The 17533-nt window shown below is 30.2% G+C and overlaps 1 protein-coding gene and 1 non-coding gene across 2 annotated transcripts in view; one reads left to right on the top strand and one right to left on the bottom strand.

Annotated features, from left to right (window-relative positions):
* LOC132947042 (dual oxidase maturation factor 1) overlaps positions 1-16679 on the bottom strand; it is a 71123-nt gene extending 54444 nt beyond the window's left edge. Inside the window, exon 1 of the mRNA XM_061017223.1 lies at positions 16358-16679. The gene's annotated coding sequence lies outside the window, so the exon portion shown is untranslated. The remainder of the gene's footprint in view (positions 1-16357) is intronic.
* Positions 1436-1509, top strand: Trnat-agu (transfer RNA threonine (anticodon AGU)). The gene has a single exon. It is a non-coding gene; the product is annotated as a tRNA-Thr (tRNA).
* Positions 16680-17533: the final 854 nt, after the last annotated feature.

The raw sequence follows: 17533 nt of genomic DNA on the forward strand, positions 1-17533 counted from the left end.
ATATTATGTCGTCACAATAATGATTTCACAATTCAACGGAATTTAATGACCACGGAGTGCGGACCGTTGTGAGGTGATCAAGTTATATATAAATAATGATATAGGTACCTGTATCTCATATAGGCGTGCACTGCAGAATTTCAAGTCAGGGGCAGCATATATTTTTACATAAGCATAAGTTTTTGATCAATTATATTAGATATATATATATAGTATATACGACATATAACTATATAATCCTTTAATGCACTTTAATAATAATAATATATATTATATAGATACTGTGATCTGTAGGTAGCTGATATCAGTCTTCGCATGTTATAAAAAAAAAAAAATAGAGTTTACTTATGTCAATCACATAATTCTATATTCACATCTCATATTCTCATCCATAATATAATAATATAATATAACAGTTATAACCATTATTAACCAACCATAAATTGGTATGTTTGGCAAAGAACCAGTCTAAACTCCTATGTCACGTGTGAGTTAGACAAAAACAGAAAATCACGGTACCTACCGAATACCTTTAACATGTGAATATGTGATTAGTCAACTCGAATTTATATTACGTAGGTGCGCACTTAAAGTCACGAATGTTCTTAAAAAAGTGCATTTATGCACCAAAAATGAATTAATAAATGCAAAATATGCTCATAAAAACCATGTTTTAAAAAATATTTCTATTTTGATTTTAAATAGGTAATAATAAAACAAGTTAGAGCAGGTATTATGCTAATTAAGTTTATTTATTAATTTATTAGGTATTGTGCATATAATATTAGGTATCTAAAATTATAATTTCGAAAAATAATATAAACGTTATAGTAGGTAGGTTTAGGTAGAGTTACCGGTTAGGTACCTAGTACCTACATTTCATAAAATGCAGAACAAAATTAATGTGGTAGGTATATAAAATAATAATTTGGTAAATAGACTTTAATTATTCCTTTTTTCTACTAAATACTAAATAGACAGTCTTTAGTAAAATCTTTAATCTTTATTTCTATTTCTCAAATTTGTTGGTAGCCGGTAGGTAAATACAGTGTTTATTTAAATTACAAAATTGTGCTATAATATGCCTAGGTATAGAAATAAAAAAACTAAATATGACATTAACCAACAAATTATAAATGTTTTTTTGTTCTATATTTTAATGTCGCCTAGTGAACATTCCATAAAATTGCCTTTATTTTAAACAGTTTAAATTCATTACAAAACATTTTTCAACAAAACCCATATTATTATGTTTACAATGTTATTATGCAATACAATATATGTAAAAATTTATCAATGACATTGAATTCAAATATAATACATATATTATTAGTGACTATTACAGTTACTTACTCAATGATACGTACTAATGTATAGTAGAGCGATTTGTATTTGAATACTATATATTGTTAATATTTCCTAGCATCAGTACAGCGGCGCCGTGGCTTAGTTGGTTAAAGCGCCTGTCTAGTAAACAGGAGATCGGGAGTTCGAATCTCCCCGGAGCCTTTTGCGTTTTTTTGCATTTTTTTTTCATGAAAATCATTTGGATATTTTGCTCCGAAATGCGCTTTACATACCGAAATATAAATTAGTAAGAAATATAATTTTTCAAAAATATTATTTTGTTATGAATTACGAATATTTTCTTATTATATTATACTTTTCTATAGATTATGTATTATTATTTATATATTATATTATAGGTATCTGGGCAACACGGCGATGGGATTCTTTTCTAAAACAATTATTTTTTTTTAGCTGAAATGCTGAAACTCATCTGATTGTATAACACCTATTTTCTATAACAATCAAATATTTTTCCACAGCGAACAGTTAAATTAATAGTCTCTTTTGATATATAATAAATTTATATGAAATGTTATTAATATTTTGTGATTACTATTTGCATGGTATGTTATCTTTAACTATACTATTTACATAATGTTATTGTACGACTGTTACTTGTAAATAACCAATACGATCTTGTCTCTTTTTTGTACATTGTGCTTATTGTCCGTTTAAAAATTTAAATAAATAAATACATATTGTAAAGGAAATTGATAACTATTTAAAAATATATTTTTTTTTATGAAAAAACAATAACTTTTTAGTTTTAAAAATACCAGTTTTAGCCAGCTAAAATTGTCTTTTATACTTCTGTGCGGCGGTTGATTTGAATATTTGACGGATTTCCAAAACTTTGGCAAAATAAAAAGCTTGCGGAAATTTATTTTAAATAGGTACACTTCATAGCTTCAAATGTTTTAAAATTGTGTTTTCTCTATACGTGCTTATCGCGTTGTCACGTAATCGGTTTTCACGCACCTGCAGCAGCAGAAGTCCTTCCGAAACGATGACATAACAACACTGCAATGTTCGAAATTACTATTGAACGCAAACATGACAAATTATGCGAATTTTAATATACGTTGCGTGCTAATATTTTTGAAATGACTATTTCGGTCACGATGTCCAATGTATATACGATGAGAGGCTATGAGCAGCTGGTTTAAGTATATACACGCCAAGGTATTACACCTTATCGAACGCAATAAAACAATTGAGACCGCCATTACATATTGTATATACCTAAAACAAACTCTATATATACGTATTACGTATTATATTTTACGCAAGACCCTAAGTTTTTTGACAAATGTTTGTGTTTTAGATGTAAATATTTATTAAATCGTACAATGTTTGCATCAACCCCGTTGTTTTTTTATACCATACAGAGAGTTTTTAATTTTTTATCAGGTACCTAAGTTAGTTAGATTGTAATAATAGAATATAGACAATTTTTTATTGCTTATAAGTTATAACTTATAACTTATAAGCATCCTGTCCACCAAATCACTCTACTCTGTTCAACCAACTTTTTTGTTCTATTATTGTTTAACAAAATAAGAAATATTTGCAATCTTTAATCTTTTTGTACAATAAGTAAATTAGATACATTTTTTCCAGAATAATATTTTAAACTATACAGTATTTTTTTATTTTTATTAAAATAAAGTTTTACTGACATATGTCATCTTAACTTAGTGTGATTAGATACATTTTTTTTTTTTTTTTAACATTTGGAAAAAATATAACAATTAGTAATAATTAGAAAAATTATTAGTAAAAATAGAAACTATCGACTACGTTTTAAAGTATTTACAAAACGGAAGAGAAAAAAAAAAAAAAAAACAAAAATAATAATATATTAATAAATAATAGTTATAACAATAGGTCGTGTGGGCGTCCACGCTTGAGTCGGCGTACAGAAGGTGGGTCACTTAGTTTATAGAATTTCGCACTATGAGCATAATTGATGTGATCGAAGAAGTTGATAGTTAATTTTTTTATGTACTCTGTTATTGTGGGTAGCTGAAAATCTTTATGAAGTGCATCATTTCGTACAAACCAAGGAGCATTAGAAATGGTTCTCAAAACTTTTGATTGGAAGACTTGTATTTTGTGGATGTGGGTTTTTGCACAATTTCCCCACACAGGGACTGCGTATAGAAGTAACGGTCGTAGTATTTGTTTATATAATAAAAGAGAACATCTCCAGCTTAAAGCAGTTTGTCGGTTGATCAATGGGTATAGTATTTTTAGCCTCTGGTATCCTTGTTGTAGTTTGGAGGTGATATGAGGATTCCAAGTTAATTTTCTGTCCAGAACTACACCTAGGTATTTTATTTTAGGTGACCAAGGTATATTATTACCGCACAAATTTAAGTTACCAGGAGTTTTCGGGCGTCGGTTGGAGAAGAGTACCGCAGTGCTCTTATGAGGGTTTAACATAATTTTCCATTTATCTCCCCATTTTTGAATTTCATTCAGGTGGGCTTGAATATTTTGGGTTATTGTTTCGGTGTCTTTGGCGCTTGAGTATATAGCACTGTCATCAGCGTATAGTGCTACTTCAGTATTATTTGTTGTAGGGAAGTCCGAGACGTATAAGTTAAAAAGTAAAGGTGAAATTTTTGAACCTTGTGGTACTCCTGCGTTAATTTGTTTTGTTCCCGATGTAGTATCGTTGATTCGAACTTTAAAGCAGCGATCGGAGAGGTAGGATTTAATTAGATTATATAATGCGGTTGGAGTGTTTAATGTTTTTAATTTATATAAAAGTCCGTCGTGCCAGACCCGATCGAAGGCTTGGGCTATGTCTAAGAAGGCTGCCCCTGTATGTAGTTTTTTTTCAAATCCATCATTTATATGCTCCGTTAGTCGCAGAAGTTGTTGAGCAGTGGAGTGGTTTGATTTGAATCCAAATTGGAAATGAGGGATAGCATTTATTGCATTTAAGTAATTAGTAAGCCTTAAGTGAATAATTTTTTCAAATATTTTTGAAATTGAGGACAGTAGGCTTATAGGTCTGTAATTGCTGGGATTAGAATTATCTTTACCTGGTTTTTTGAACAGTATTATTGTGGCCAATTTCCATTCTGTAGGAAAGTATCCAATTTTTATTAGGGAATTGAATAAGATGGACAAATATGTTATCGCTTTTTTGGGAATATTTTTTAGGATAGTATTAGTGATTAAATCGTGTCCGGGTGATTTTCTTTTTGGTAATTTTTTGATTATGTTTAAGATTTCGTTGGGGCTTGAGTATGGTAAAATATTTTGTGGTTGAATATCAGGCTCATTAAGTTTTTGTTGGACTAGATAGTTTGTAGAGTTATCTTGTGAGCTGTTTAAAGTGAATGCATTTTCGAGAGTATGAGCAAGCAATTCGCATTTATCAGCTTCTGTATTTAGATAAGCATCTCCCGCTTTTAAGGGGGGGATTTCATTGGTATTCGGTTTGATTAATCTTTTGGTTGCAATCCATAAATTAGAGTCAGCAGGGTGGATTGTAGATAAATATTTTTGATAGCAGTTAATTCTGTGTTCTTCGAGTGAGTTTTTAACCTTTTTTGTTAGATAATTTAATTTTTTTCGATCTTGCGGTAGTCTATGTATTTGCCAGAGTCTCCTCATTTGATGTTTTGATTTAATTAATTTTAATATTGTATGGGGAAGTTGATTAGGACTGTAATTTGTTATCGTGTTTTGTTTTGCTGTGCATGTGTCGGCCGCTTGGCAAATGATTTCGCGTAAATGTTTTACCGCATTATCTGCGTTGGGAATGTTCAAAATATTTTTGGGAATAATTAGATTTTGAGTGATATGTTGTTTGAATTTTTCCCAATCTGGTTTGCCGGTGATAAGTTTACGGGTGGGTGTTGAAAATGATAGAGATGCATCTATTGTAATTTTTACAGGCAAATGGTCTGAATCGAGTTCATATAGTGGTTCTTGGTGAATGGAAAAACGAATCGATTTTTGTAAAATTACGTCTAATATATCAGAATTTCTATTTTGATCATATGGGAAGTAGGTAGGTGTATCTGGAGCACACATTATCGTGGAACTGTTTGAGAGATAATTGAATAATTTACGTCCGTTTGCATTTGTAACTTTGCAGTTCCAAGTCGTGTGTTTGCAGTTTAGATCACCAACTAGCAAAATTCTTTGATAGCTATTTAATATTTTGTCAAAGTCATTTGTGTACATTTGAAAGCTAGGTGACTGGTAAGCACTAATTATTGTTGTGATTGAGTGATTTATTGAAATAGATATTGCTACTGCTTCAAGAGTTTTCAATGTAGGTAGATATGATTGTTGATGTTTAATTTTTGTTTTAATTATTATAGCGACACCACCTGATGGTCGTACCGCTAGCCTATCTTTGCGATAAGTGGTGTACCCATTAAATTTAATTTTGTCATTAGCGATTAGATGTGTTTCGCTTACGCACGCGATATCGACATTATGTGCTGATAAGAACGCTGCAAATGTGTTACGATTTTGCTTAATTCCATTGGCATTCCAATTTATGATAACTAGCTTAATATTATTTAAATTATTAAACGACATTGATATTATTTAATAGAGCTGGTAGATTTTCGATAACTTTTTTAATAATCTGTGAGATGAGTGAGCTGATTAGTGGCATTAATGACTTTATAAGCTCGTTAGTGATATTTGAGTTGTTGATTTCTTCTTTTTGATGTTGATTAGTTTTATTTTTTGTTTTTTCGGCGTAGGTTGGAGTGTTGCTTAAGTTTTGAGTTATTTGGATTGGGTCTTGATTTTGGGTATTTATGTGATCGACAGTATAGGCTGGGGTTTTGGTATTATTATTATCGTTTACATTGCTCGATTTCATTATATGTTTAGGAGCGTTCCTGAAACGTTTGGAGCTATTTTTAATTTTAATTTGCTTATAAATTTTACAACCTCGATAATTAGCAGGATGACTTTCATTGCAATTGACGCATGTAGGTGGGGTGTTTATGTCTTTGGTGCATTCAGAATAATGGTGGTTTTCTAGGCATTTGACGCATCTAGGGGGAAGATTACAAAAATTTTTTGTATGTTGGAAGCGTTGGCAGTTTTTACATTGTGGTATGGACGAATCGCTTTTGCGGCTCTCAACTGCGATAACGCAGTGTAGTAGGCGATCAAGTGAAAAAATATTTTTTTCCGATTTGTCTAGTAAGACAGCTACGATTGGGATAGGGGATTTGTGACGGTTTTGGAGACGAGTGACCGATGTGACATTGAATTTTAGCTCAACAAGGGCCTTGAATATTGTTTCTTCAGGGATGGAAGTTGGCATGTTTCTGATTATAACTGATAGATTTCGTTCTTCGGGAAGTTGATATGTGTGGTATTTTATTTTAATTTCAGATAGGTATTTGGTGATTGTACGATAGTCGTCGACAGTTGTTAGATTTAATTTCAAGAATACATTTTTATTATTTATGTTAAAATTGTCTACTATCATAGGTGTGATCTTATCAAGGAACTTAATGTAATCATCGATTTCATATATATACAGTGGAGGAATTTTTTGTTTTACCTCTTCGAGATCCATGTCCTCTTCTTCGAGGTTATCAACATTTTGATCTTCATAATTTGCGATTGGTGTGTATCTATTTTTGTTGGTTAGCCGCGGAGACAGGGCCGCGCTACTAGTACGTTTGTGGCCCGAATGTTGGGAAGTATTGGTTTTTGCCATGTTGCACCATACACTGAACTTTGATTTATAAACACGCGCGACGGTAAAGATAAGCGAGCGGGATAGGTGTACACACTACCTGTTACGATGAACGCCGCACGAAGACTGATAAACTATACAGTATTATATACAATAAAAAAAGGTGGGCAAGTGGGTGTCGTTCTGCTGTGCAGTAGGTTACAAGTGAGTCACTGTAATGGATGGTATTAGATTTGAATTCAATAATATAATATCATTGTAAAAGAAAAATGATTCTGAGCGAATACGGCCAGTAACTGGCTTAGGCTAACGCTAACTGTTAGCCTATATGTCATATGATATATCATAGTAATATATTACTAAGTATATTTAATAATATAATTGTGAATAAAGTAGTTTATATATATATATATATATATAAGTAGCCTATTTACGTGGAACCCTGATTTAAATTTTCAATCCTTAGCTATAAAAGTTGAACATTTTATACATTTTTTACTACAAAATAATTATTAAATTTTAAATTTGATAAATTTTGTCAACATTTGAACTTAAAATGCTTATTAAAAAAAATTATGCCAATGTATTTTTAATATTTTGCAACTGTTAAAGTAACAATATATAAGGAGCCTTGTATTAAAATAATATCGAATTATATAATTCATTTTTGAATCCAATGATATAATATCATTGTATACGAAATACGGTTCTGAGCGGAGACGGTTTGTCAGTGTGGATATTTTATATTATATTTATATTGTTATTACTTATTATTAATAGGGTAGCCGGTAAGTTAAATTAATATTATAAAATTATGACTTTTTTATTAAAATATGAATTGATAAAATAAACTTATGATATACATTTCAAATATCTACGTGGTTATTCGTTTTTTAATTACAACAAAATAAGAAAATCGCTACTTGAGAAATCGAGTGAATATCCAATGTTGTAAAAATTTGAACTTCAAACGCTTAAATTAAACTTTCTTATAGATATTTTTATTTTGATAAAGATAGACAAACTTATAAGCAATCTTGTACCTATTACATTTTAAAATCTTAGATTTTTAATTTTCAATTGTCATGTTAAAAATTTAGTAAGAGCTTTGTATTCAATTTCTAAGCTTTTTTACCCAACAAATAACATTTTATTGACATTCATAGAAAAAAAACTAATAAAATTGGAAACTAAAAATGACCGAAAACAGTTCAAAACAAATCAAAATATGTTTAAAATGTCATCGTGTATATAAAACCCTAATATAAACAACCAATAAACAATCAAAACAGGAAAAATGAAACAGTCCTTAACAGACTAAGAAAAGGTAGGACACACAAAATTCACCCACGGGTTCTTAATGGCTAAAGAAAGCCCCTCAATTTGCACCACATGTGGAACACGCATAACAGTAAAACACATACTCACTGATTGTCTAAAATACGAAGACCTCTGGGAAAAAACAATCTGCCTGAAGAATTATCCGAAATCCTGGGACCCAACGAAGATGCAAACAACAAAATAATAAATTTTCTAAAAATGTCTGATTTGTATAAACTTATTTAGCAAAATACCTTCATAATAATAATACTGTTTAAAAAAAAAACAACCATTGAAAATTTCATGTATATACGCCATACGGTTATTTGTTTTAGAGTTACATCAAAAACCAAAATCGATTTGGCCAAAAACCGATTTTACGTAAAAATTCCTGTTTTCCCTTAACTTTTATGCTGTTTTCCCCGGCGCTTTTGAAAACTATTGGGAATTTAAAATTTTGACTTCCCGAATGCACCACCTAGATTCACTTTCCTATCGACTATATACTATATACTACATACTGCCCAAACGGTAGGGACAGACACAAAAATTTAAAATTTAAAAAAACCACACTTCATTGTAAAATAATCAATACATTCACCGCTCCGCTCAGAATCTAGAACATGAATACAAACGTGGAGACAGGCATATACTGACGTGGAAACCCTCAAACTTCGAAAAGGAATATTTTTAAGTCAGGAGTCAAGACAGCAGCGTCTTTTTACTTTTTATTCGTCAAGGCCCAAGAGGGATTTCCTGGTATGTATTTACTGGATAAGTAACTTAAACATTTAAATCCTTTTAAAATATTTTTCAATTTAGACCATACCTAGATAATATAAGAAAAGCTTTGATGTTGGATGTTTGAAAGTCGCCATTGTATAAACATCGACATTTTGAGAAAAATATCTATCTTCGAATACAAAAAAAAGATGCAGTAAAATAAAATATGTTAATATTTTGAATTATAAAAACCTAACAATATTTTCATGACTAAAAAAATAAAATAAATATTTCAGTGTTACATCTTGCAAGCATTATGTAAGTCAGACCGGTGTAATATGTTGCTTCAAATTCTACAGGGAAGAGTGTCGGTGTCTTACATTAGAAAGAAAATATCAACCTGTAGGTACATATTATAAATTATAATATTTTATTGGAAACCACGACGCGACAAAGGCGACGCAAACCTGCAGTATATAATAATAATAATATTATAACATGCGTAATATTATGTACGGGACTTATGCAATGGACAATACGCACGCAGTTAGCTAATATTATATTATTGTACAATATAATATAATGATCGATATCGATCTCCGACACGGAGGAAAACGCCGAGTCGCATAGTAGGTACATAATAATCATACAATTTATATATAATACAATTACAATATTATACCTAATACCTAGTTTATACGTACTCGGGTGGGTATAATATATGATATAGTATTATATATATACATATATAATATATATGTGATATACCTGTTGCGCGCCCGATGTTTTATTCAAACGTCGCAAAACGCAACGACGGTGCAGCGGTTCAAATCGAAACGAATCCCGTGTATAGGGTGCCTGAATATATCCCGCGGATCAAATTAGGAATTCGTCTCGATGTATTCGCTAAGCATAATAATACAAGCGTACAGCCATAATGGTAGACGATGACAAGCGTCTTAAACGTGTCGAATATTATAACGACGTTGAGCAGCTGCGGCTTGAGATTATATTATTATGGGTGTTCAGCTCGATCTGTGCCGGTCAAAAGGACGCATAATATTACCTATATCATGTTATTTTAATAAAACTCCACCGGAGAACTGCAATGGCGTATTTGAGAAAGAGACGATGATGGGTGCGGGCCCTTTGTCAAGAGTGTACCTTATTTTTTTGTGTGAGCTACTATGATTGCTGTTGTCATATCTATAAAATAATAAAACCGTAATCAACATATCACTGTTAAAAATAATAAAAATCGAGGAGTCAAGCGTCCATAATCTATATAGTTTCAAGAGTTAAATTTAAAAAAAATGTAACCGCTCTACCCCTTCCGGCTAGTTAGTATAGGGCTTCAGATGGGCCACTGCTGCAGAGTGCAGACGTGTCTCATCGTCTGCCACTCTCAGTCCTCAGATACTACGTGAATTATTATACCGGAGGTGTTGACCGCAAATTATATAACACGAAGGTATATAAATAGGTATTATATAGATTATAGAGTGAGAAATATACATAACCCGTTTTAAATATGTTTTTATTTTTTGACGCCATGAACGTAAAAAAACTGTCCTCGCGTATCTATTAAATAATTTGAATGCACCGATTGTGTTGCATAAAAGCTGTATAAAATTATGTTTGATTAATACCTACCTACGTACGTACGTGGTTTTTGATTGTTGATAAGATGTATACCTATTTGTTATCACTAGACCGTAAAGATGAATAAGTATCGAGAACCGTCAGTATTTTTTTTTTTTTAGGTATTTTTAATAAGCGTTTTATATACGTAATTATTTATATATGTGAGTACTGTCATATACATACTATGTACCGATGATGGAGTATATACTACATACTATATAGATATATAACAAATTGTATATAATATTATATCGATTATCGATGTACCGTATATAATATTCGCATATAGGCATACAGCATGCTTGACTGTCACGAGCAGTGAGAATTGAATTCGATTAGATTATAGGTATTATAATGACCTTTATCGCGAATCAACGTTTGGCAGGCAAAACGAAAAGACGATTAAATTACGCCTATATATATATATATAAGGATACTGCAGTGCCCTGCTGCTGCTGTTTTATTTTATATATACCTACCTAGTGTAATATATATTGTACACCTCTGCGTAATACAAACAATAAATTATTGTCTGGCGCAGTAACGTATCATTATTTTAATGGCACGTGAAAGCCACAATAAGCTCTATATACAAGATATTATTACAATATTACATATTATTAATGTTGGTACTCTACAAACATAATAATATGTAATAATATACATAGTTAAAAACGAAATATTTTCCGTACTTATAATTCACTTACAAACCTTCCATAGACTATCTGCATGTCTAACTACGTATAATATAATTTAGATTGTGTAATTCTAATAATAGATAGGTACAGTACCCCAAAAGCCGTATACAAATATACAATATATTTAAAGATGTTTTTTTCTTATTTATGACATTAGATAGGCGTTTTTTTTGTATAGACTATTAGATTACTGTTGAAAAATCCTCGTTCAAATCTTTTGATTTGCCACGGACGAGACGCGTTGGGAGATACACTGATACGGTACTTTTGGGACGTGCTGATATCATAGCTGCCTTAATAACTGCAGCAAATCGTGAAGTATTATATAATATCGTCATACCTATTATACACTGTCGTCGGAATCGTTTGCCGAAATTTCTAAAGAAATAAATCCCCCCGATCGAAATAATATACCCATCCACTTTTACAATAATAATATTATTATATATACGTAGGTATATTATATATATATATTACATTATACCTAGTGCATAGTACTCGTCGTTGTCGTCGTCGACGTAGCTGTACGCTGCAGTGATTGCGAACTATTACGTGACTTGACAATAGAAAAATCGTGAAGCACGCTATTTTAAACGGCTGTATTACTTCGACAAGTTCCTCCGGCGTCCGTCACGACGAACCTGCAACTGCAGCCGAGTATCTTCCAAAATATGTATACACTCGCTATTGTTATGCAAATACGTCACCGCGCAGCCAGTGTCCATTATAGCGGTCGAATATATATTTTAATGACACGTGAGTAATAAAAAAAAATACCTATGTATAATCATGAATAACATGAATTCGCACTTGGACGTCGTGCACAGAACCACGCCGTGTATCGGATAAATAATAAAAAATAAATATATTAAATATATAAGTACAATTCAAAAACCTTTTATACTAAAAATAAACTGACCAATTATTATTTATATTCAAAGCGTGTTTCAAACATTTCTATAGACAATTTGGTACATATGTACGTTATACGTGCAATATTATTATAATAGTTCTCAGAAATATCTGACGGGATGATGTATATCACTCAAGTATCCATTTCAATAAGACTAAAAGATACTCAGAGGAATACCTTAATCTAGCTTAATTCTTTAAACGGTATGCTCACGGGAACAAGTGAATAACTAACCCTCATAATATATAATATACTGAGTGATTCACCAAGTGGCACAAGCATGCTCGTTCCATTATTTTTTTTATAAAGAATATATATATTTTCTTACTGTTAGAATTTTTAAGTAGGTATATTTATGGACCGAATTTTCAAATAGTTCGATTTTCAGATGATTTAAAAAGTGTTCTGTGACGAGACAGACTAAATGTTTTAGATGAGAATCAACGTTTTCTACTATACATTTTTAAAAGTATAATTTATTTAAACATTTTGATATAATATAGCGAATAAATCAAAATGTTAACGAATAGTTTTTAGAGTGATTAAAATTTATACATATACCACTGTACCTACTAAAGATTTTAATAGCCCTTAAAAATGGTTTTACAAAAATATAGAATATATGTGATATTTAATTTAGCCATGGTTAAGTACACTCTCATCATTTTTAATAATTATAAAATGCTAATAGGTATATTATATAGGTAGATTAATATTAATTACTATAATTTTAAAATCGTCATAGCCCCCATTTCATCCAACCCTAGTATCATAAACTTATTGATTTTTCCTTGAAGTACACAAATTAAATAAATCAAAAATACTCATTCGAATTCAAATTTAGATGGGTAAATCAAAATTTAAAAAAAAGTCATCTACTTAACAATTTACATGAAAAGAGAGTGATTCTCATATTTTGAAAAAAATAAGTTGGCATACTCACGCAGGGTATAGTTAACTGGTATAAAGAATCGAAGTATTTTAAAATATAGTATATGGTTTATATCGGAATAGTATGATAATGATTTTGCATAAATCTAGGTATGTATTTTATTATAAATATCCGTAATGCGTACCGCTAGGTGATGTATGAACTTGTTTTCTTTAGTAGCTACCTGTCAAATAGTATTTTCTCTTTTTCAATTACAGTTTATGAAAATATTATGGTCCTTAAGTACACTTAATAATTCCTTAAGTCAGAATTTGGATAAATTCATTATTGAAATGAAAAAACCAAAAGGGCTTGGTTTGGTTAATCGCGCCCAGTGTATTAATTCATTATGCACGCGTATTAAATAATTCGTGTTTCGTGTAAACTAAGATATTTAAGTTTATCAGGTATATCGTATATATGCGATGAAATAGATTTTACATTATGATTGATAATCGTAATTCGTATTCTGTGGCTTGTAAAAATGTAACGGTGGTTTTTGCGTAAGATCGCCTGTGGGAAGGACGGCTAGAGACCCACATATATAAATACTTTGAGAATATAATTAATTTTTTATATCGTTATAATTCTGTTATTAAAACCTATTAGTCGATCATTTTTGTTATCTTCTGTCATTCATTTTATTAAATAACATAACATGAAACAATAATTACGAAGAAATATAAATTCATACGCAATAATAACGATTGCGTGTAGATTTATAATAATATTATCGGTCCGATGACAGTAAAAATATATTTACGAAAGTATATAAATTTGTTTTTATGAATAATCATTAAACAATAAGTTGTAACTTGTATTAAATTAATAAAACTATCAAAAATGTTTCAACATTAAAACATTAAAAGAGCAACACGTCTAACAGTAAGGTATTAATTATTATTTTGTATTATTATTTATTAGGTAGGAATAGTATATATTTTATTATATTATGTTATTGGTTTAATATTACAATAGTATCTATTATTCTAAATTGAAGTAAATAATTATAGTTATAAGTTATAACTTATAACTTATAAGTATCCATCCAATGCATTTACAAGATGAATTAATGGATTTTAAAACCTTTCATCATTAGCCACGTTTATTATATATAGTTTAAATGTTTACCTTTATGACTTTAAAGTACAATGTCTAAACAAAATGTCATCCCATCTCTTTAGAAAATGCCTAAATGTATACGTCTTAGATACATCACTAAAAATTATTATACTATATGAAGTGAAAAATAAACTATCTATATAGGTGTACCTACTCGGCTAGCCGCTAGTGGCTGCCTAATATATATTTATATTTTAACATTTAATATTCAATGTTTTCGGTAATTATTTTATTATATTAGGTTAGGTAGGGACTGGTTGTTTATTCCATAATAGTGTGTGAAAATATAAATATTGAAAACATCTGTAGTAATATATTAAACTGTACTATGATAATACAGTAGGTCAGAATTTTTCAACTCATGGTACGCGTACCACTAGTAGTACGTGAAAAGCCCATACCTAAATGGTATATGCTACAAAAATCTCCCTTTATAAAAAAAAAAATGGAATGGGCCCTGGATCATTATTCACATTAAATATTATTTGGTATATTTGATATTAATAATAATATAACTAATATAACTAATATACCTAAGTAATAATTATTGTACATATTTCATTTTCTTTTTGTGTGCATAAAATTCTTATATTGTCATGTAGTTAGTACATGTAAAATTACGTAAACCTACGTTTTTGATAAGTAAAACAAAGGTTATTAGGTCAAATGGTACATGAACATTTTCAAACTTTATAGGTGGTATACACGGATATGAAAAGGTTGAGAACCACTGCAGTAGGTATAATACTTAAATCTATTAAAACTTAATATTCAATTTAACTAGGTATATTATAGAATAAAGAGTTTGCAGATTTACCTATACAAATATGAAATAGGTTATAAATGTTCTATGTTCTATCATCACGCTTACATTATTATTTCATGTAGAATAGTTTATCTAAATTATTTTCAGTGATAGGCTTCTGTTTATATACTGAGTAGGTACATAATTAATTAACGTAATTATTTAAGTGTGCACTGCAGTAAAATATGGCATAAAATATTTTGATACATATACAGCTATGAAGATAATGTTATATTAATTATTATGTATATAACTACTATTAAGAAGTACCTACTATTATAGTACCCATACCTACTTCAATATTGTAGACCTATAGTAGTGGCGTAGCCAGGAGGACTGAGGAGGTCGTAACACTCAGCTTTTCAGGAAATGTTAAATATGCTTTCAGTGTTCTGTTAACGTATTATGCATGATGTATTAAAAAAACATTTTAATTTCTATGAAGGTTTCGGCTTAAGTCTAAAATATATTATACCCACAGCATCAGCATGATGCATCACAAACTTCATATGAGAGATCCTAGAACGGTTAGAACCTAGTGCCTCTTCCGTATAACAAATTATCAACCCCCTCAAGAAAAATTTTGCTACTCCACTGGTATATAGCCTATATAATATAAAGTAATATTTAGGTATAGATTTAAATTTTGGTGGTACTACTGAGTACCTTCCCACTCCGTTATATTCACCGATATTTCACTCAACAAAATTATTTATTGTACAAATGTATGTATAGTTTGTAATTATTCTTTTAATAAAAAAAAAATAAAAAAACATTTAAATTTAAATTAAAAAAAACATTTTCACCCAAATCATTATACCTAATATGCGTTGATATTTTTTGTATTGCTTTATACAATACACAATATTGTTTTTTCTATAAGTAAAATATAATTAAAAATGATTACATGAGCAATATTGAACGCTGGTCCACTAATCACGATATACATTAAAAATATAGGTACCTATATATTTATATTTATGTAATTTTCCATTCAATTTAAGTATGTATGTAAGGAATACTTTTTAAAAATATTATTAATTCAATATTCGTAATTCCAGTCTCAAAGTTATTTAAATGATGCGTATAAACACAAAATGCATTTCATAGAAGCACGTTAATTATATAAAAAAATAAAATGTATCTAAACACGTACTTGATATCTGTATATACCCTGTAGTCGTTACATGTTATTTAGTCCGGCGATGATCTTCCCACTGATGGAAACACCAAACGTTTCGCGCGCACTGCAAATACCGATACATTTTTGTTAATCTATTGTAAAATGTTTCGACACATTAAAATGAAAAATAGCATATTATGTTTTTAAAGGAAAACTTTTATGTGGGTAAAAAAAATATAATTATTATTTATTATTATACTAAAAACAAAACTATTGCTGAACGGTTTTTGGAGTTTTACCGGTCCGTGAGTCATCGAGACACTGTAGAGGCGACGGTGACGACGACCGACCGGGAAGTGAAGACGAAAGGCGGGCCCTCGCCAGTCCACACTCTCTTTTCGCCGGTGAAAGTGGTTTGCTGTAAGCAGATGTACCATACGTAATTTATTATAACTAATAATCGTAACACAGCTGATACGGTTTATGCAGGAGGAAGTAGCTAAAACTTTTTTACTTAAACGAATATGTTTAATACTTACTGATATAGTAATATTGTCTAAACATTCTATGCCGGTATCGTTTTAGTGTTATATTAAATATTTGATACATTGGATCCAATTTCATCGAAAACTGTTAACGCAAAACTATAAATCCGGAACAAATTGAATTTTAACTATTATCTGCTTCAGTGGTCGTGAACCTTTTACTGAATACGACAGTGAAGTCAGAATTTGACGCTCGGACTTTTGAAGTTAGCTAGTTGACATTTCATATACATCCGGCCGTCACGTGATCACTCGCTCGCTGTAACTGTTTCAAACATATTTTGTATGTATCTTTATGATAGGTATTTTACAACATTAAATAATATGTGTATTATACTTAAAACAAACACTACTGTCATAACTAATAATTAATTAATACATCATTAAGTCATACAAATTATTTATAAAAGCACGCGAGGTGTGATTGTGTACAATAATACAAGATACTTATAATATATAAAAACATAACTTATAATAATAAGGAAAAAATAGCAATAATAATGTTAATGATAATTTTTTGTTATCATTACGCGGACAATTAAAATCAAAAACATCCCTCGACTTGTTATGTAAAACCACCTTGGGTGGTTTTCGGACTTCAAACAGCAATAACTTCAAAACCAAGTCCGAGCGCCAAATTTTGAATTCACCATGATTTTTAAAT

Source organism: Metopolophium dirhodum, chromosome 6, assembly GCF_019925205.1.
Source record: "Metopolophium dirhodum isolate CAU chromosome 6, ASM1992520v1, whole genome shotgun sequence".
Lineage (NCBI taxonomy): Eukaryota > Metazoa > Arthropoda > Insecta > Hemiptera > Aphididae > Metopolophium > Metopolophium dirhodum.